The sequence below is a fragment of the Humulus lupulus genome, chromosome 5, assembly GCF_963169125.1.
Source record: "Humulus lupulus chromosome 5, drHumLupu1.1, whole genome shotgun sequence".
NCBI classification, from domain to species: domain Eukaryota; kingdom Viridiplantae; phylum Streptophyta; class Magnoliopsida; order Rosales; family Cannabaceae; genus Humulus; species Humulus lupulus.
Window position 1 is genome coordinate 119,301,018 of NC_084797.1, and position 23,095 is coordinate 119,324,112.

Genomic DNA, 23,095 nt, shown 5'->3' on the forward strand with positions numbered 1-23,095 from the left:
CCGTCGCCTCGCCACCGTTGATCCAGGCTGGCTTTGAGGCAGAAGAAATAGAGAATGTCCGCCGGTGTAGGGACCTCCCATTCCTGCTTCAGGAACAGATACCTCAGCCCCACTAACAGGCGGTAGGAGTTAGGGGGGAGTTGAAAGGGGGCCAGCTTCATGAAGTTCATAAAGTTTGTGAAGTACTAGTCCAGAGGTAGAAAGGCCCCGACCTTGAGGTGTTCGTCGCTCCAAGCCGCGAACTCCTCGTCGAGCGGTGTGCAGCTCCCCTCGCTCTCGAGGGGAGGTCGGGCAACAAGAGCGCCTGTCCCTATTTCGATGTTATGGGATAGCAGGATCTTGTTGACCTTCTCCTGAGTTGTAACCTTTGAGACTATCCTCTCGGCCTCGAAGAAGGGGTCAGGTCCCACCTCGACCTCTTTCTCCACGGTGGGACCGAAGTGGGGGATCGGGGAGTCAGCTACCACCTCCTTCCCCTTACTGGCCTGCTGGGATGACGAGCCGGCGACGCTCTTTTTGGGCATGTTCTTCTTGGGTCCCATCTGGTCGCCTAACGAACAAAGATGAAGAAAGTTTAGAAAGGCGACCTAAAAATAGGAAAGAGAATCTAGCGCGAGAAATGATTTTCCTTACACGGGCTAAGGTAATCTCAGCCCGCGGTGTGTGAGTCCACGCGGTTCTAAGAACACGCACCTATGTTCCCAATGGGTCCCCGATTGCTCGGGATCCGTGTGTCAGGAGGGTCAGGATAATGCTTTCCTTGGAGGGAAAGTTTCAAAAAGCAAAACCGCCTGGGAAGCGTGACCCCTAAGCTACCCGGTTTTGCACCCCAGAAACCTATCGCCTTCCCCTCTCCAAACAGGCATTCCGAAAAATTACCCAGAAAAGGCACCCCAGAATTATCTTGTCCTATACGTCACATTCCTAAGCATATTCTCATATGATCGATACCCCTAGGATAAAAAACTACGCACAAAACACTAGCCAAAAAGAAAAAACAACCTACAGTGTGCGACTAAGAAAGAAGTTTACCTAACAAGAGAAACGGAAACATCTAAACATACAATAGGCAGAGGACTTACAGAGTTTTTACTGTGTGAAAATTGCAAAAGGCGTAGGAATCGGAATCTTGGTGGAGCCTTTAGAACTGGAGTCACGGAGAAACTCTTGTGTCTAGAACGTAAAGACCTCTGGGACGGTAACCAGAAGGAAAAAGACTTCTGAGGCTAAAGAAGAGAGAAGATGAGAAATTTTTTTCAAATAAAGGGTGGCTCATGCGAAAGGTGGCCAACCTTATATATACGTAAAAGGTAAAGGAGCGAGGACCGTTCGATTGCCTTAATGCGAGATACAAGGGTCACAACTTGAAACACGAAATGGCGGCCGAAGATAGGCTAGGCCATTTAATGCGATTCTCGGAAGCTGGATCGTTGCCAACCACGATGCCCCACGTGTCTGATACCAGCACAATGGGCGGGACATGAAGAGTCAAAAAAGAAGCCAAAAAGCCCCCACTGTGGCCACAGATGACGTCACGTGTCACGAGCAGGGGCTTGGGGGCAAATGTACACCCTAAATATCCACGAGTTATTAGCGAGCTGGAAAAGGGCATAATTCAATCCGCCACGTGGAGACCGTCTACCCGGAGCTGCTGTTACGAGTCTCCACCTCTTTAGCCCGAGCTAATGAAAGAGCTAGCAAGTATACTCGAAGGTAATAGGTCAGCAGTATGGATAGGACGAGCTGGTGCTACAACAAGCTCGAGCTGCGGCATAGATCTGGCATCCCCGACCATTTGTGAAGTCAACCACGCAATGTAAACGTGCGCATACCAGACATCACGTGTCTACTCCATTCCTGAATTCTCGGACACGCAGCATAAACGTGCGTGTTCAGGCACCCCACGACTGGTTTGGGCCATGCGGCCCATTATCCCCCTTACCTATTGATTAGAAAATACTTCATTGTTAGGTTTTAGGAATTAATCATAAGTGTCACAGAGGTGACATGATGGGTAAGAGGGTCACGGGATGACCCCCTTTACCAACACCCAGATATCCTCTCCCTATAAATATGGAGACCCTGGGCGTTGCAAGGGGTTGGCGTTTTGATTGTAAAGAAACACTTTGTATGGAAGACTCGAGAGATATCAATAATATTGACTGGTGGACTAGAGAGATTTTAACCTTCGAACCACCTAAAAGGAAAGGAGTGATAACCTTCCCACAGTATTAATTTCGCTAGTTTGGAATAAAAATATTTACATATTATGGTTCACTATTTAGCACTAATCCATCCCGTTTATTCGTATAAATATCTGTTGGCGAAGAACCGCATCAATAATTTATATATTAATCATAAGTCCAAATTAACTTTGAAGTTATATATTAGTTGATTAAAAATGATGTTGAGTATGACCATGATGAGCAATGGAATATAATATTTTCAAACTTTATGAAAAAGAATGAAGATATATTCTTATCAACAGTTGAATTTTATGAATGCTTTAGACAAAAATTAGAAATTGGGAATATATAATATATTTATAAGGAAATTTTACAATATAGACATGCTTTTTGTCCCTACCAATTGGGGCGATCATATTTTTAGTACGCGAAGAAATTATAACTTAATTTTTTTATATGACGGTGTACACTATAGTTATAGTAGGTATCCCACAAATTTTCAAGAAATTTCAAATAATTTATGGTACTGAAAAAGATTTAAAAATAATTTTTTTCACTCGTGTATAAAAGAGGCTTAAAAACAACCTATTTTCGTATTTTCAATATATGGAAAGATTACAATTTTTTTTATGAAGGTGTACAATATAGTTATTTATAATCCCCACAAATTTTTGGGAAATTCTAAAGAATTTACAGTGCTGAAAATAAGAAATATGTTGTTTTGAAGCTTGTTTTTTACGCATCTGAAACAAGCTATTTTGAAGCTTATTTTCAATATCGTAAATTATTCAAAATTTTTTAAAAGTTAGTGGAATGTTCTAAATAATTATAATCTACATTGTCATATACAAAATTAGATTATAATTTTCCTATGTTTTTGCATAGATGCCCCTACGATAAAGGAAAAATGCATGCCCCCACTAGTTGTCCACTCATATTTATATATATATATATATAGGACCTAAATGAATAGGAAGGATGTACATAAGAAGCCATATTTCTCTCTGGAGACAGGGGAATATTGCCAGACAATTCAAAGACTCCACCAGGTACCTATCATCATATAATTAGAACTGGGATGATGAAAACGCTTGAGCACATCAATGAAGAGTATAATGTTTAGGTCAAGTTTTCACAAAAAATGTTAAATATGGTATCAGTAGATTATTATTTATTAAACACTAATCAACACTATGAATGAAATGCAAAGATCAACTAAAAAACAAGACCTAACTACAAAGTGGGGCAGTGACTTTAAACCAAACAGTAGGAGATCTGATGATATTACTGGAAATCATGTTCTTCATATAAGCATAAAAATGTAGAAAGTGAGCAAAAAAAGCTATTAATGAGTAATATAATTCTCTACTGTATAGACACATGCTTAGTTAATCAATAGTAAGAAGCACTCAGAACATTAACTTCAATGAAAGAGGAACACATATCTGGATTGGACAATAACCAAAGGCAGCCTTGAAAACCTTCTACTCAGCTCAAACCATGATTTTCCCCAAAAAAACAACAAATTTCTAAAACGGTTCTCATTGGATCAGGTGGATGGCGATGGAGCTTCACACTCTTTTCACGTGCTAAGGATGATGACAGTTTAAGGTTGGAAAGCTTGAGTAGGATCCCTCAGTGGTGCTCATTGTTATCGGCATGGCCAGAAGTGGTGACAACCACTTTTGACCGTCGAAGAGGATGGGAAGGTTATCGACTATCGAGAGAAAAACAATGAGGCATTTTGGCTTAACTTCTTTTTATTCACTACTAAAATTAAAATGTTTTTTTTTTGTTTGAAATAGAATTGAAATGATTTTTCAAACCAAAGCCAAAAGTTAGCATAAACTAGAAATATAATTAAACAAAACATTTTCACTAGTAGAATGAGCTTCTGGAACCTCAGTGTAGGGCTGTGATTATGTCGTCGTTGTCTGGTGCCATCCCAGGCTATCGTATGTCCTCTATGGTAGTGTAATTAATGCTCTCAGTCTTACTCCCTCTCACTCATTAACTCCACTTCCTATCATGTTACTTTCATTAATTGCTTTGAAATCTTTCTATTTTCCTCTCTATCTCTCTCTTTCTCCCTCCAGGAAAATCTCGATCTCTGCCTTTTTCACAACAACTGATGGATTTTTTCACGATTAATGCTATGATTTGGATTTTAGTCTATGGATTTGCAATCGAGTTTCTATACTTCCAACCTTCAAATTTAGGTGTTGACTTTAGGCATGTCTCTAACCCATCTATCTGTGTTTTTTTTTTCTCATTGAAATCGTTGTTTCTCTACTTGTTTAAACACTGCCTTTGTTTTTCTGGCTTGAAATTTCACCATTACTGCTTGATCTTGATGTCTGGGATCTCAAACATGGAAAAATTTCTCACTAACTTAACGCATACCAATTCTGCTTCCAATGACCCCATTTATCTTGTCTTTCGTCTCCTTACCTCATGATCTTTTAGGAAAAAGCCCATGAAAAATTGTCTCATAGATATCTGGCCAACCCGTTTTCCTGTTGCCATAACTGATCATGTCCTTGGCATCTTCTTAGCCCAATTTGGTTGCGAGGGAGAAAGACAATGTGTACTAGATGGCCAGCCCTAGCATTTTGGCCAAAGTATCATAGTCCTTGGCCACCCAGATAGTGTCACCATTCCTAATCTCAATCATATACATTTCACCCCGTTCTGGGTTCAAGTTTACAATATCCCCTTTGGTAAACGCTCCCTTGAGCTGGCTCAACTTATTAATACAGTTATTGGAGACCTCATCACTATAGATCAACCCACCATGAAAGAAACATCTAGACCTTTCCTTAGAATCAGGATTTTGATTGATGTCCACAAACCTGTAAAAAGAAGTATGCCTGATACCTTTCTTACTCTCGAAGGAGTGAAAAAACTGGAATTTAGATATGAGAGGTTACCTAACTTCTGTTATTATTGTGGCATGTTAGATCACACATACTCATACTGTCTCAAAGATCTTCAAAAGTGTAATTATTCCCTCAGTGCTCCAAATTTTCCTTAGACATCTGACCTTAGGGCCTCTCTTTCGTCTCTTTACAAAGCTGTTGTTTTTCATGCACTGATCATTGCCACCAGTACTTCAGTCACCCCCAACCTATAGTCACTTTTCCATCCATATATGAGGAAGGTCCCTCCAACACTATTCACACACTGCCACCACTTCCACCCATGTATGTTCAGGGTCCTTCCACCACTGCCCAGCTCATGACTAACACTCAAGATGTCATTCTCCAATACATTGTTACCCACCCTTCTCAACAACATATCACATCCCAATCAATGACTCCCCCACATAACATTTCTTTTAGAACCCCACTAGGCCCATCTGTTATGGAACCGTCCCCCACAAATCCTAACAACTCTCAAGAAGCTCCTGCTCTTACCACACCCCCTAGTCCTATTTTCCAAGACTCTGCCTCTAGCCCCAACATTGAAAAAACTCCTAGTCCTCTTAGGAATATCAGCCACACTGCCACAACCCCTCCCCTCAACCCTGTTGTCTAGACTAAAGATGTTCACTGAAGAGGCCTCTCTTCACTTACCAAAACATCATTGTTGGAGGAAATATTTGCTACAACCTTAAGCATGCTCGTGGCATGTCACCTGAAGATGTAGAAGACTTAGGCCCTTAGAAGATGACCAGGCGGGTGTTGCTAAAAAATTCCTCCCAAAAAAATGAGGCTCATCATTTGGAATGCTCGAGGATTAGGGAACCCTCGAGCATTCTAGAAATTATCCCTCATTGTCAAGCAACATCAGCTAACTCTTTTGTTTATAATAGAAAATAAGCTTTTACAGGGTCTGTAAATAAATTTAAAAATTTGTTAAATTTTGACAATGGTTTTGGGGTTCCAAGGAGGAACCTCAGCGGAGGGCTTATGATTTTGTGGAAGAACAATGCTGATGTGTCTATCTTATCTTTTACTATGAATCATATAGACTGTTTTGTATTTATGAATGATAATGTTGCGTTTCACTTTTCTGGTTTCTAGGCTTTCCTATTTTCTCAAACCGTATGCATACTTGGGCTTTGCTTCTCGACTTTATGACATTGCCCCACTTATGTCATGGTTTATTATGTAAGATTTTAATGCTTTCATTAATTCATCTGATAAATTTAGCTCTAATCCTTCTATTTCCATTTCCATGAATGATTTTGATGATTTTATTAACAAGTTTAATATGTTTCCTTTACCTTTTGTTGGTTGTAAATATACTTGGAATAATACTAGAACTTTTGAACGAATTGATTGGGGAATAGTTAATGAAAAATGGTGTGATCTTTATCCCAATGCTACCCTATTTCACCTGGATTACTTTGGTTCAGATCACAGAGCCCTTAAGCTAGTATTAAATGATAACTCTATCATTCGTGCTAGGACTCAACCGAAAAGACTTGTTTGAAAATAATTGGCTCATTGAACCTTCTTTTTTCGAAATTATCAATAATACTTGGAATTTGCAAGAGTCCACTTTCCCTTTCCAGAGTAAGTTAGATTTTTTCCTTTCTAAGCAGGAAAACTGTACTAATAGGCTAAAGTTCTGGAGTAGGCAGCAGTTCCACCTTTTTAAATCTAGAATTGCCAAGATCCAAGACTCCATCTCTAGCCTTAATGCCAAAACCCCACTCAATGAAACTGAAATAAACCAACTCAAGGGTTTGAACTCTCAACTAGATGCTATTCTTTATAAAGAAGAGCTTTATTGGAAACAACGCTCTAGAGTTAATTGGCTACAAGAAGGGGACAAAAATACAAAACTCTTTCATAAATTAGCTTCCACTAGAAATAAATCTAACCTTATTCAGAATCTGCTACTTGATAATGGCTCTTGTGTTTCTTCCCTCTCTCAAATTAAAAAAGCTATTTCTGATTTTTACTCTTCTCTTTTCACTTCGTAGGGTGTCCACCAGGAGGATATAGGCATTGTTCTATCTGGTATCTCGGGAAGAATAAACTCAAACCAAGCTAATTATTTGGGAGACCAGTTCACTGAGGAGGAAGTCAAAACTGCTCTCTTTCAACTCTCAGGGGGTAAAGCACCAGGTATGGACGGTTTCAATGAATACTTCTATCAGAAAGATTGGCATGTGTTAGAATATGATCTTAGTAAGGTTGTTCTGGGCATTTTGTATGAGGGTGAGGACATTATGCCAATTAATCCAACTTTACTTGTCCTGATTCCCCAAAAACCAAATGCCAATCAACTCAAAGACTTTAGCCTTTGCACTACTACCTATAAGATTGTTGCTAGAATGCTTGTAAACAGACTCAAACCTATCATGCTTTCCTTAATCTCCCCTACCCAAAGTGCTTTTCCCTCGGATAGGCTCATTTTTTATAGTATTCTTATAGCATAAGAATTAACTCATGCCACCACTCATCGCAAAAATGGGTTCTTAGGTTCGGATCCCTTGAAATTAGATATGACCAAAGCTTTTGATATGGTAGAATGGAGTTTTCTTGAATCAATAATGAGTCGATACAATTTCCCCAATAGGTTTATTTCCTTAATAATGAAGTGTCTCTCCTCAGTTTTTATAAGTTTTGTTATTAATGGTGAAGTTTCTGGATGTTTTAGACCTACTAGATGTATTAGACAAGGTGACCCCTTATCCCATTACCTTTTTCTACTTTGTTCTGAAGGACTTTCCTCCCTTATTAGACTTAGAGTGTAGGGCAACAGTCTTCATGGCCTTTGAATATGTAGAAATGCCCCAAGTATTTCTCACGTCCTCTTTGCTGATAATGGCCTACTTTTCCTCACTATCCAACCCTATTCTATTCATGCCATCAGAAAAGTCTTGCAAACTAACCATAGAGCCACCAGTCAACTGGTAAACTTTGCAAAATCTTCTGTTCTTTTCTCCCCTAACACACCTAAAGCTGACTCCACCTTCCTACTTCAAACTCTAGGACTTGAGGTTAAACCTTTCATTACTAAGTATCTTGGTCTTCCCCAATATTTTGGTAGAGCCAAAAAAGGGATGTTTAATTTCATATTGGCAAAAAGGGATGTTTAATTTCATATTGGACAAGGTCTCTTCCTCTCTTACCTCTTGAACTAAGAAATCTTTTTCCCGTGCAAAGAGAGAGATTCTTCTAAAATCAATCATTCAATACATCCCCTCATATGCCATAACTTGTTTTAAACTCCCAGTTAGCCTGTGCAAAAAGATTGGGTCATTTTTGGCTAAGTTCTGGTGGGGATTAGTGGGAAACAACTCAAAAATTCATTGGAAAAATTGGTCCTTCTTATGGAAATCCAATTTCTTTGGAGGCCTTGGCTTTAGATCACTATGTTCTTTTAATCAATACTTGCTTACTAAACAAGCTTGGAGTATCTTAAACAACCCCCAATCCCTTCTTCACTTGATCCTTCCAGGTAGATATTTCTCAGCATCAGGTTTCCTTCAAGCAAAAAGAAAAAGAAATTCTACTTCCTTCACCTGGAAAAGTATTCTATGGGGTAGAGAACTACTCAATAAAGGTCTGATTTGGAAGATTGGAAATGGCAACTCAGTTTAGGTCCTTAATGACTATTGGATTTCTCATATTAGACTTAAACATCATGAAACCCAGCTGCCTTTCCTCTTATTAATAGTTTCTTACTTTATTTCTTCCTTTAGAACTTGGGATACATATCAGTTGTCTCAATTATTTTCTCCTAATATAGTATATGCAATTCTCTCTATCCCCCTTCCCCCCTCCCCCCTCCCCCCTCCCCAAGACAAGATCCCCTAATCTGGAGTCTAACACCCTTAGGTATATTTACTAGTAAATCAGCATATCATCTTGCACAAGCCATTGATTCCCATATCCCTTCATCTTCTAACACTTCCACAAATAAAAAAGTGGTGGTCCATTCTATGGGATCTTAAGATTCCACCCAAAATAAACATTTTATCTGGAGAAGTTTCTATCACACACTTCCATCTGCCCTCAACTTATTCAAAAGACAAGTGTTGGCCTCGCCAATCTGTCCCACCTGTTCTTTCTAATAGGAGTCGGTTTCTCATGCCCTGCTCTAGTGTTCCAGAGCTCAAAGGTTTGGAAGAAATCACACTTTACTGATTTCTTTTATCAATATAAAACCCTTGACATTCAAGATTATATCTTATGTGTTTTTGATACTTTGTCTACTAACGCTTTTGAGAATTTAAGTTGTATACTGTGGACAATCTGGAATAATAGAAATGCAGCTGTTTTCAGGAAACCTCAGATTCATCCAAAGCAGGTATCCGATTGGTCTCTCTCCTACCTTGAAGATTTCAAGGACGCCCAAGCTATTCAATTATTTCAAAAAAACAATCCGGCTAAACTTCATAGAAAGAATATCAAATGGAAGCCGCCAGATAAAGAAACCCTCAAGCTTAATGTGGATGTTGCAAATGATTGTACCTGCAATAAAATTGGGTTAGGCACAGTAGTTAGAGACCACACAGGATCCGTCAAAGCTGGTATGATGATTCCTATGTCAGGCAATTTCAACTCGCTTATAATGGAAGCTCAAGCATTAAGACAAGAACTCACTTGGTGTCAACATACAAAACTTCCCATTTCTTCCATAGAAATAGATTCTCTTATGTTGGTTAATAAAACCAGCACCATGAGGTCAGATTTATCCCCTTTGTTTGATATCATTCATGACATTAGAATTTCATTGTCTTCCATCCCGTTGGCTAGGATTTCTCACATACCTAGAAAAGCTAACACTTTAGCTCATCATTTAGCAAAAATTTCCCTAGGGTTAGACAATGATGTTTGGAATGGCCTGAAAGCCAACCATTTCCTGAATTTTAACTTGGAATTCTATTGATTTTATAATGAAGTTACATCTCCTTCTCAGAAAAAAAAAAAAGAATTAAAATGCTTTTCAAAAAATTTATTTGGTGCCCAATATTATATATGCGTCATTAAAATATATTTATATCATTACTAAACTAATTATAATTTTTAAATCCCTCATTGTTTTCAATATAATTAAAAAGATGATAATGAATAAATATATTCAAATTAATTATTTGATAATTTATATATATAAGTAAATTATAGATTAAAAAGAAATTTAATATTCCGAAAAGTGTTGTCCGTGTTTTCACTAGTTAACACGTGGTGGTCATTAGAGAGTAATTAGGCTTCTTCGGCCCTAAGAGTTCTTGTGGGACTTGCCCGACCTACTCGGGCCATAGCCTGTTCATAGTGGTTACGCTCCACCCTTGAAGAAGGGTGTTTTGAGGTAGACCATGCCTCAATGATCATTCCTTATTTGCTCCATCTCCTTTCAAGTCCTCCAGGTCTACAAGGAGTGTTCTCCACCCCTGAAGCATTATGCCAGGTGTCATGCACAACGACCCTGGACTACAAGTAGTTGTCTAAGAAAGTTGCTGCTCCCACTAGTAGTGGTATTGAATCCATACAGGGGACAAGAAGCATGTCCCAATGTGCTGCCTGACATGGGGAAACCTGCGGCTACTCGTTGACAATGTCATGGGAGTGTCACCCCAAAAAGTTGTGGGGTGAAACTTCATAAATGGGCCTCATGTGATATGCACGGACCCACCATAACCTTAATTACAATAGGTTGTATTTATTAGAGTTTATACCACAATTAATGGGGAATGTTTTCTAATAAACCCCCATTATGGGCAGTAATGACCCTAAGCCATCTATAAATAGGGCTTGGGCTCACATTGAAAATGATCCTCAATTTTTTTTATTTAGAGCATTGCTAAAATGCTACTTGAAACACCGTAGAAGCTTGACTCCATAATCTCCTCAAATCCTAATAAAATTGCCTCGTCGACTAGGGTTAGTTAATAACCTGAACAACATAAGTCCCTGTGTTCTTTACTGCATTTCTTTAAGCTTTGGTTTAATTAGTTGATAGCGAAAAAGATAGTCAATATTTTGGTACTTTCATTGAGATCTTGAAGAAAGATTTGAAGAATTAACAATGGTGACCACTAGAAGAAATGCCACTAATGACGTTACTCCTCCTACCATCATAGAGGGAGGAGAACCTAGCCGACCACCTCCAGCAGCAAGCCCAGAGGTGACCCAAGAAGATTACAATGAGAACGTTGAATATGATGACAAGGATGGCGAATACTATGAGTGTTACTACTCTCAATCCCTTTACACGGAGGAGCCACTAGAAGTGGTGGTCCTTAATGGCCAAATCACCTCCCAGCAGCAGATGATAGATACACAAGAGAAGAATATCGCCTTCATGCAGGAGATGGTTAACGCCATGAGGGCCACTTTGGAGGCTCAAGGGCTGCAAGTGGACCCCCATGGCGATGTACCACCTAGGCAGCTAATGGGCATGCCACCTATGCACATAGCTACAGTGTTACCTATTCCACCAATGGGCGTGCCTCCCGAGCATCCCACTGAAATTGTGCAAGATCTGCCACCAGGAGTGCCACCTATGCACCTAGCTAGAGTGGGAGCCCCACCTGTGCCATAGGATCATGGGAAAGGGAAGGTTCATGAAAATCCCTCACAAGGAGAAAAAGAGCTTGTCAGGCTTCCAAGCCTATTAAGGCATCGAGAAGGGCCAATGATCAGGGGCGTGGTGCCCGAGGACATCGACATGCTGCTAGCGTTCGTGGAGCTCAAGGCCTTCCGCCAGGCGCACTGCGACAGACGCGTTAGGCCTGGAGGTGGTGTCCTGCCAGCATCTCACCAGCCTCCAAGATATTCTTACTAAGGAGCCAATAGGAGAAACGTTTCCACCAACCGAGGATAGGGAATTAGCGCCTCGGTTAACAATGAATTCTTTGACTTGGAGGAGGAGACTGAAGTAGGATACCCTGTTCTTGAGACTTCAAGATGCCACACATTACTCCATACAATGGAGAAACATATCCTACCTACCATCTTTCGAAGTTCAACAGATTGATGATGGTTCATCATGGCTTTGAGGACGCTAAGTGCCACGTTTTCCCATTAACTTGGACGGGACCATCATGCGAGTGGTTCAAAAACCAGTGGCCATGTTTAATCCACTCTTGGAAACAAATCTCCACCTCCTTCTGAAGACAATTCATAGTTGGTTGGAAGGTAAACTTCGAGGTCATTGCTTTGGAAAACATAGAGCAAGGACCTCTCAAAACCCTTAAAGCATATGTTGCCCCTAAAAACACAAGCTCACCTATCTTGCTCGGGGTACAGCTAGCATGTAATAAGTAAATGATGCAAGACTTAAGAGATGTTTTGTTAGCTCCAGACCAAAGAGCTCGAGGATAAGTCCCTTAGTTCGAGACAACAAAGGATCCTTCAGTTCGTTTAAAGCGTGGATTATTGGGAATTACTTATACATGATCTTATTAATTTTCATGTAAATCATATATTAAACAAATTAATATAAGAAAACCTTGAACGTGTTTCTATAATTAAATTAAAAAGAGATAATGATAAGAACACTTAAATTATATGTAGTAGAATGAATAAGTCATTTCTTCAGTTTCTCTAACCCTTGTATCCTTTCTGTTGCAGAGTATCACCAAGAAATTGAACCACATCTTCAAATTTCTTCACATTCTTCCACAGTATCGTTAGAATCACCTAAACTAGAGTGGGAAATTCTCAACACATGAGATAGAAACTGAGAGAAGAAGAGAAAGAATATAGAGGCTTAGAAAAAGACTTTTGTTGTAGAGAAAGTCTAAAACCCCAAAGCATCAAAACTAGATGTTCTGTTCACCCGTTTTAACCTCTCACTTAGCATTCCTTTTATAGGATCAATTAGGTCACTTATCTAATTAAAAAATCAATAAAATAATAGGTAAATTTGGCCCTTAGGTCAAAATTCTCATGGGCTATATGCCCGTGAAGTTTCCCATTTAATTATAAGCCCGTTGGGCTTAAATTAAATAACCGTATTATTTTCTATTGATTAATTAACTAAAAAGTTATTTAACTCATTTATGAAATTAATTATTTATAATTTGAACCTTGAATTAAACTTATTTATTAATTTAGACACCAATTTCTCTTAATTAATAAATCTTCCCTAAAATCTATTTTCTTCTCTAAATTGCATAACTCTGGTAAATTATCCAAAATTGACTTGGTTAACTTTGATAATTTTAATTGATAATTAAATCAATTAATTGAGACTATCTAGATGATTTTATCCAAGGTACTGTGGGGGCCATGGGCTTGTGAAATCAAGCTCCAATAAGTTATGATAAATTTAACAAATAAATATACTAACTTAATAATTCCTCGTGACTCAACTAAATGCTCGAAATTGCACTCATTAATTCATAGAATGCTCTATAAGTCAATATAGACACGTTATTAGTTATCTATTGTTACAATTAAATTATCACTCAATCCTCTATAGACGGTCTACAATGAGATGAGACTAAAATACTGTTTTACCCTTCATTGTATTTTATCCTTAAAACACTTAGTCCCTTGTAAATGATATTTCAGTAAACTAATATTAATTACTGAAATGAGATCTCTATCACTTAGCACCTCGAACAAAACTAAAAGGAAATCATCGTTTTACTTCTTCATCAGAAGCCATAGATGTTCATATCTATTATTAACACTCCCACTCAATTATACTACCGAGTTCCCAAGATGTAAATATGGGCTAGTCGGTAGGGTAGGCTGGTAACAAACAAGTCAAAGAACTCAAATATTACTATTAGTTAGAATACTAACCACTCAAAATTAAGATTGAATTGACCTATGGTCAACTATATGATATGACTAGAATAGATAATAATGGTATGTTTACTTATCTTATCTAAAGTCATTATCGGTCCAGTCCGATGTAACAAATACATTCGATCTTATATACTTTGCTAATGTTCTGGAAAAAACATAACACTACAATGTGTAAGTAGATCATATCGTAGATTGGTAGGTCATTGTTGTAACGCCCTGGGTAACCAAGACCATTATACTGTGTATTTTAAAATAGTGCAAGACTTGCTAATCAAGTCGTTTGAACATAAATGTGATTCTAAAGTCCACTTATAGGTTAGGGTTAAAAGATATAATCGTAAATGGTTAATTTTCATTAAAACAAATGTTTGATACATGAGATCCCAAAAATAGGGTATAAGTGGTAAATACAACTTCCAAAAGTTGATACAACAAAAGCAAGTTTAATGGAAAAATAAAATTTAGAGCTCTATTCCTGTAACTTTCGCTCGGCCGTGGCGGTCGAGCAGCTGACAATGTACACTCTTCCCCCAGAGCTCTCCAACTCATGGTTGGTCCAGTTTTTCTTTGCCTTTACCTGCACCACGTAGCATTTGTGAGCCAAGGCCCAGCTAGAAAACAATAAACAACAAAAAAGAATAGCAACAAGAGCATGTAATCATCTTTAATCCAATCAGTTCAACTAATCAGCATAATACAAATATAAAGTTATACAGCGATAGACATATACTTTCAACAAATATTTCAATCAATAACACAAATAATTAGGTCTCAGCGCCCTTAGGCCGGGCCCTCTGGTTATATAGCTGATCTCGGCTTGCTTAGGCCGAGCTACGTTTAGTATGCTTATCATCAGCCTTGCCACTCTTAGGCCATACTTTCATATTGCACACAACAACCATACAGTCACACAATACATATATTCAATTACCGGGAACCTTAGTTCCAAGCACAACCACATGGGTGCAGTATTCTTACCTTGAATCCAGATAGACTAATAAAGAGCGGTCCCGAGCACAATCCTCAGTCCCGAGCCTTAACGATAAACCTAGTCACAATAAACATGGATAACTATCAATCTCTAACTCAAATTAATGTTTAGGAAACAAATACCAGCCTCAGGGACCTCGAATTCTACTGTCCTCAGTGTTAACTTAGCTTCTTATTTGCTCTTAAGGGAAAAATGGTCATTTTGCCCCCCATTTCCCGTTAATTCCTTGAGTCATCCTATAAATTCCCAATTAATCTTGTCATGCACAATTAATTAACATATACTTACTCGCAACTCCATAAATCCCAAGTATACATTAAACTTCCCAAAATACCCCTACGCTCCCCCGAGCCGGGTATTAAACCCTGCTGTGACTATTTCGCTAATCTACTCACTAGGATCGTCTTGAGCCATATACTAAAATTATATCAACCATATATCACATATAATCGCATTTATGCCCTAACGGGACAAAATTACAGATATACCCTTATAAACAGTAAAGGGTCCACACACATATCTAATACTCATAAGCATGTGTATAATATATTCACATAATCATATTAATCATGCATGCCACATAGTCTCGCAGTTAACCAATTACACACACAGAAGTCCAATTATGCCATCTCGGCACGCTAATCAAGGCACTAGACCCTATTAGAATTTTTGGGTCGTGGTGCGTGGATGGAGTATGGTGTAGTATGGGATTCACCAAATATCTCTCGTCTAATACGCATATCCATTGGAACAAAGATCCGACATTTATACTGTAGTAAACCCATCTATGAAATAGAATAATCCTTAGCCACTCCAGCTAGGACATTCCCTCTAACCTCCTGCAACTGCGCATCATTCAACTGACCCTCCCTTATCCTCTTTAGGAGGACTATAAGGTAATATTGGCCAACCGGCCAACAACCAGCTCTATCCTCGCTCTAGCCATCTCCTCCAACTCCTTTGATATCTGTTTAGAGCTAAACTACTGTCCTGGGCCCCTCCAGCTCAACGTATCTGCCACCACATTGGCTTTCCCTGGGTGGTAAAGGATATCACAATCATAGCCCTTCACCAACTCCAGCCAACGTCTCGTCTCATGTTCAAGTCCTTCTGGGTGAAGAAATAATTCAAACTTTCAGTGCATATACCACCGCTACCAACTCCAGATCATGGGTAAGATACTGCTGCTCATAATCCTTCAACTGTCGCGACGCATAAGTAATAACCTTCTCATTTTGCATGAACACACAACCCAATCTCAATGCATCAAAATACACTACAAACTTTCCTCCCTCAGTAGGAAGACTCAACACAAGAGTGATAATCAGTTGTCGCTTTAGTTCCTGGAAGCTACTCTCACAATTGTCTGTAATATCCTGCTAACCCAAGGAAGCTCCTAACCTCTGAGGCATTCCTTGGCCTCAACCAGTCTCTAACTTCCTCTACCTTGGTTGGATCTACCTTAATCCCATATCCACCAACAATATGTCCAAGGAATGTCACTTCTGGTAGCCATAACTCACACTTCTTAAACTTAGCATACAACCGATGCTCTCTCAATCTCTGTAATACCCGTCAAAGATTTTGCTCATGCTCTGCTTCTGAACTGGAGTAAACCAAGATGTTGTTGATGAAGACAATCACAAAATGATCTAAAAAGTCCTTGAACACCCTGTTCATCAGATCCATAAACGTTGTTGGGGCATTGGTTAAACCAAACGACATGACTAGAAACTCATAATGCCCATACCTCATATGGAAGGCCGTTGTTGGAATATCATCGTCCTTGATCCTCAACTTATGATAACCAGATCGAAGATTAATCTTCGAGAATACCGTCTTTCCCTACAGCTGATCAAACAGTTCATCGATCCTTGGTAAGGGATACTTGTTCTTGATGGTCAACTTGTTCAACTACCTGTAGTCTATACACATTCTCAGAGTCCCATCCTTCTTTTTTACAAATAAAACTGGAGCACCGCATGGTGAGAAGCTAGGTCTGATAAACCCCAAATCGAGAAGCTCTTGCAACTGTCTCTTTAACTCCTTCAGCTCTACTATAGCCATTCTATATGGTGCCCTCGACATTGGCTCTGTACCCGGCGCTAACTCGATGACGAACTAAATCTCCCTATGTGGCGGCAGTCCTGATAAATCCTCAAGAAACTCATCCAAGAACTCGCGTACCAATCTGGTCTCTCCTGGCCTCACTGGTGTAACTCTGGTGGTATCCACCATACTAGCTAGAAAGCCTATACAACCTCCTTGTAACAGGTCCGTAGCCCTTAATGTTGATATCATGGGAATGCGGGGTCCATGCATAGCACCCACAAAAACAAAGGGGTCCTCACCATTAGGCTTAAAAATCACCATCTTCTTCCTACAATCTATAGTGGCCCCATATCTGACTAGCTAATCCATCCCCAAAATCATATCAAAATCATCCATACTCAACTCAATCAAGTCAACTGATAGTTCCCTACTATTTACCATCACTGGCAGTGCTCTAATCCATCTCCTAGAAACTACTAGTTCTCCTGTAGGCAGTATAGTCCCAAACCCTGCAGTATAATACTCACTAGGCCTACACAATCTATCAATTACCTTACTAGAAACAAACGAATGTGTAGCACCAGAGGCAATCAATATAGTATATGAAGAGCCAACGCTAGAAAGTTGACCTGTCACCATCGAGGGACTAGCCTCGGCCTCTGCCTGTGTCAAGGTGAACTCTCGAGCTGGAGTCAAGCTGTCCACCTTCCTTGATTCCTCTTTCTTCAACGTTGGGAAATCCTTCTTGAGGTGTCCAACCACCCCACAAAAGTAACAAGATTTTGCCCTACATTCGCCCTGATGGCGCTTCCTACATCTTGTGCACTCTGGATAACTTCTCCATGTCTCACCGCCTCCCTGGCGGCCACCCTGAGCACCCCGATCCCTCCTATCAGGACGAGCAGTGGTCTAGTTATCATGGGTCTTCCTCTTCAGATCATTGGGGCCGCCACCCCTACCAGACCCTGTGTATGGAGGCATTGCCCTGTGAACATCCCGTCTCCCAGCGTTCTCCCTCCAGATCTTATTCTCTGCCTCCTTAGCAGTAAGATCCTTCTCAACAGCCTGGGCATAAGTCGTCTGCCCAGCTACCGATGTAATCCTCACATCTTGGGCTATCATAGAGTTAAGCCCTCGAATGAACCTGTCCTGTCTGGCCGCATCTGTAGGCACTATGTCTGGTGCAAACTTCGCTAGCCTATCAAACTTCAGAGCATACTCAGTAACTGTCATGCTGCTCTGTACCAATCCCATGAACTCATTCACCTTTACCGCCCTGATGGCAACGTTGTAATACTTTTGGTTGAACAGATCTCTGAACCCATCCCAACTCAATGCAGAAATATCCCGAATCTGAGATGCCACCTCCCACCAAATACGAGCATCTTCTCTAAGCATATAGGTGGCACAGGCCACCCTGTCATTACCTTTCATCCTCATGAAATCAAGGAAGGACGTGATCATACTCATCCATTGTTCGATCTTCAGTGGATCTGGTTCTCCCTCAAAGGTTGGAGGATGTTGTCTCCTGGATCGTTCATAAAGTGGTTCCCACCTGTTCCCAACCTTAGGTGGTTGTACAGCGGGTGCCACGGCAGGTGGCACAATAAGTGTAGCACTCCCTGATAAAGCTTGCTATCTCAAGAGGTAAATCTGCTCTTCCTAACTCTGTATCCTAGCTTGCATATCAGCAAGTATTTGCTGCTAGTTCTCAGGGTCTGGTGGAGGGTTCTGGCCCTGCTCATCATATCTAGCCTCGACCCTTATGCTGGCTAGTCGTATTGATCATCTTGGATGCATAACTATCCAAGTTTATCTGTAATCAACGACTCTGTAGTCAGGCAGTGATGACAGGTTAACATTGTTTCCATGGTCCAATATCAAAACTCAACCAACAATATGCAATCATGATGCGAAGAAGCATTTAAGCATTTATTCACGTACAGTAGAAATGCTAATAAGCATGCCTCATTATATTCACATTGTAGTCAAGGGCCAAGCCCTATCAGTATCTCATGCTCCCTATTAAACGTGCAGATAAAACATTTACATTTCATTTAAACATTTAAGCATACAATCACATATATATATAGTTACCAAATCGTTAGTCAAGCTTGTCTTTAGCAGTGAGTGTGCATGCCCAGCCAGTTTTTAGGAGACTTGGCCGAAAGGCCGTGGCAGTGGCAGGTTGCTTAGCCCGGATCGTTTACCGTGATCCGGGGACGTTTACCCTTGGCCCGCTTTAAGAAAAACGACACACGTGTCGCCATGTGATTGTTGCAAGGGCCTCGAAGAGTCGCCTAGGCCTCCCAAAGGCCGCTAGGCCTAGACTAGGGTGTCAGCGCACGTCACGAGGCGTCACATCCGCACGGGGGGAGTCATCATTAATGTCCCTGGAATGAGGTGGACCGTAGGATGGGGCGTCCTTTGGCATCCGCCACTCCTGGGCCGTCGGATTTGAGACGTCGAGGATCCAGACCAAAAGGACTCATAAATGCCCCCTGCGCGATTCTTGATTGTCGGATGAAGAGGCACCTGACCGTTGGATCGTGGGCCAGAATTTGGGGGCTGATATAAAGACTCCCAGAGAACAACATTCATCACTTTTCCATTTTCGAACTAGCTTAAGAAAAAACCCGAACGCTTGTTAGAGCTTTGCATGTCCGACCTCATCGACGAAATACTCCGCCGCTTGCTAGTTCTGCGCCACCGCCTGTTTCCCAGAGCCTCAACCTTCGTTCTTCAACCTGACGGCGCTTCTCGGGTTTGTCCCATCGAAGAACTACTGCACCGGCTGCGCCACTTCAAGAACGAGGTTTTGCCATCCTTACGGTCGGACAACCACCAGCCTCAACGGTCGACATCACACAGTAAGTCTTTTTTTTTTTTTTTTAACTCTGTTACCAACTTTGTGAACTTATGCTCTCTAGATGCATGCGTCTAGGCTCTGTGCGTTAGAATTCCCTAGGAAGGCTGCCTGGTTTGGGTTGCACCGTACTCGGATGCTTCCCGGACAAGGGGCGGACCTTAGTAGTCTTCTCTCCCGATCAGGGTCCCGGGGCTTGTCAGGGTCCCGGGCCTGATCCGACGGGACTCCAAGCAGTCCTTAGGATACTCCCTGTGCCTTGACCGACTCTTTTGGGTTTAGGTACTGACTGCTTGGTTTTTCTTTCTTTGTTCCCAGATCGTCAATTATGACCACGGGCATTACACTCCATTCCGAAGAAGAGGTCAATAGGGCCCCTGTAGTCGTTCCCGGATCCAAGACGCCCACAGGAAACAGGTGGGAAATGGACGTAACGGCCAACTCGTTTCGGAACTACCGGATGATGCTGCTCCTGGAGACGCGGCTGGGCATCGAATCAACTCCGGGCCTCTTCCACAATCGCATGGCCAGGCTAGAGGAACGGGCGCATACGTCCGTGGATGGATTCGGGGCCTGGAGCACCGGTCATATTAGCGCGGGAGCTACGCTCCCGCTTCATGACTATTTCATGCGGTTCCTGACATATGTGGGGATCGCACCGTTCCAACTGTTGCCGCAAGCATACCGCCTGCTTGCTGGGTGGAAGGTGTTCTGTGTCGCGAAGGAGATCGCGGAGCCTACCCCGGTAGAAGTCTTGTACTTCTACAAGTTGGTGCCGCAAGTCAATGTTAAAAACAAGAGCCTGGATGACTTTTACAGGCTGCAGCCGCGGAGTGGCTACCCTCCCCTACCAGCACCTGGAAGCACCCCCCGGATGTCAGGCATTACTGGTTCATGACATCCGGGTTCCTTATTGACAAGAACTCCACACTGCTGCTGGACTTCCAGCGAGTGGGTAAGTATTCCTCCAGACCCTCTCTTTTATTCATCTTTTGCTTCCACCTCTTATCGTATCTTCTGGGTCGCAGGTCACTTCATTCAAACCCCCCTTACCGAGTTCCTCCTGGAAAGGAGGAGGTTCTATGCCAAGCTGACCGCGGAGGAGCTGGATGTTGGGGGCTATGTCAATGATGACAACCTCCGGCTAATAGGGTTGCTGGCGGCCACCCAGACCATTGTCGTCCCGAGCCTCCGGGTCATCCTGTGTGAGAAGAACGCCGAGGTCTAGGAGCAGCTGGCCTTCGACCACATCGCCGAGGTGGTGAGAGCGGCGCGGGTCACCGCAGCCCAGCGTAAGAAGAACCAGCTTCCGGCGGAAGAGGCCACCTCGGAAGAGCTGGAGGAGCTTTTCGAAGATGCCCTACCAAACGCCGGGACTCCCGGGGCTAGTGTATCGGGGCGAGGTAACTCCCCTTTAATCTTAACTTATGCTCCCCAAGTCGGGGACTTAGCTAGGGATAGGCTAGAGCCGCCGGGCCCCGCGTTTGAGGCTGATGGGGAGATGAGGCCTTCATCTCCCGTCCCTGTAGGATCAGGGATACTAATGTTCCTATCTGGGTTCCTCCAGTACGGGGGGTTTCTAACCCCGGGCGACGTAGGAGACCGGATACACTCATTCGCTTTAAGGGAATTGAGTCTCGCCCGGGGCTTAGATGAGGGTTCATCCCGGGCTGTTCTTTTTTACTGCTGTGTTTTCCTGTCTGGCTTATCGTCCTAACTCCTTTCTCCTGTACTTTTGCAGAGGATTCCGGCATGTCTAACCCGACTAGCGAGATGAGGAGGCTCATCAAGGAACGGTCGGCCAAGAAGGCGGCTAGGAGGCCAAACGTTGTGGCGGGCACGGAGCCCTTCCCCGCTAGTGAAACACCCGGGATAGTGCCTTGTCCAGGCGAGGCTCTGGCTGTGGTTCCTTTCCAGGCCGTGGAGCCGGCTGCCGACTTCTCTTCGGACCAGCCCCCAGTGATTGATTTGGAAGCGGGCGAGGCCGTCAGCCGGAGCTCAGGAAAGAGGGGCCCGGAAGTCGATGCCGGGGAAGGAAACCCCGGGAAGAGGCCCCGGACGACGTAGTCGGAAACAGCTGAGGAGTCGCATGGGGAGAGTCGACTAACCGCGAAGGAGATCCCTGATCCGCCTGTCCTTCCCCTCCGCCCAACTCTTCTCGAGGAGGGAGAGTCCGCCCTGCGGGACGAACAGTCCTGGCTGATCAACCGGACCTGGGAAAATGGCCGGTGCTGGAGGGACGACGCTTACAAGGCCCTGACAATCCGTCGTCAGGTCGAGTTCTCGGACCGTCCTGCTGAGTTCAGCGCTCCCCAGCCGATCGTGAACCGGCTAGCTGCCGAGGCGGGCTTCCACCCCAAGCTGGGCCAAGACATCGCCCCCATGGCTGCTGATTTGCTGGATCAAGTTGGGAGCACTATGTCCAACCTTCAGCTGAAGAGGTATGCCACGATAGCCAACCCGGACGCGCTATTCATCTCTCAGGCTCTCCGCCACCAGGCCACCGCGGTAATGTTCACCTCACTTATATTCCTTCCGTCATTTGTTGGTGGTTTTATTTTCTAACTTTTCTTTGCTCCAGGTTGATTTACTGTCCCAGAGGAGTGCCATAAAGATGGAGACGGCCAAGCTGGAGCTGGAGGCGGCCGTGAACCAGAGGGAGGCCGTCAAGGAGAACCTCAGCCGGGAAACGGCCCATCTCTAGGAAGAAGTGGCCCGCCTGAAGGCAGAGCGCGAGGAGATTGGCCGCGCCAAGGTTGGGCTGGAAGAGGAGCTGTCCCGGAAGACAAAAGTCGCCGATGAAAGGGCGACGCTCTTGGAGACGGCTGCGGCATAGTCCGCCCTGGACAAGGAGGAGATCCTGGCCCTGAAAGCCCGAGTCTGTGAACTGGGCGACTCCCTGCTGCAGGAGAAGGCGGCGCATGAGACGACCCGTCAGCAGAAGGAGGAGGCCGATAACTTAGTGGATGTTACCTTCGACGAGGCCATCTATATGGCCTGGTGCAAGGATAAGAACATGAACCTCCTCGTCTTCCTTGATCCACAATCGAAGCGTGCTGAATACGAGGCCAAGGAGAGGGAGGATGCAGACCCCCGGGCGGAGGCGTTGTAGGCCCGTGTCCTGGCCTTGTACTTTTGTTACTGTTTTTGGCTTGTAATTAAACTTAAAACCTTGCTACTTTCTTTTGCTTTTTAAGAAAGCTTCCTTCCATTGTTCAGTAGAGATTTCGATTTGTTACCGCGACTAACTGATTGCAGGGGTTTAGTCCTGGTTCCA

At 42.6% G+C, this 23,095-nt stretch overlaps 1 long non-coding RNA gene across 1 annotated transcript in view; it reads left to right on the plus strand.

Moving 5' to 3' along the window:
* The first annotated feature begins 6,208 nt into the window (after positions 1 to 6,208).
* LOC133780576 (uncharacterized) overlaps positions 6,209 to 23,095 on the plus strand; it is a 50,215-nt gene continuing 33,328 nt past the window's right edge. The window contains exons 1-2 of the long non-coding RNA XR_009869420.1: positions 6,209 to 6,298; positions 7,120 to 7,264. This is a non-coding gene — a long non-coding RNA (uncharacterized LOC133780576). The remainder of the gene's footprint in view (positions 6,299 to 7,119; positions 7,265 to 23,095) is intronic.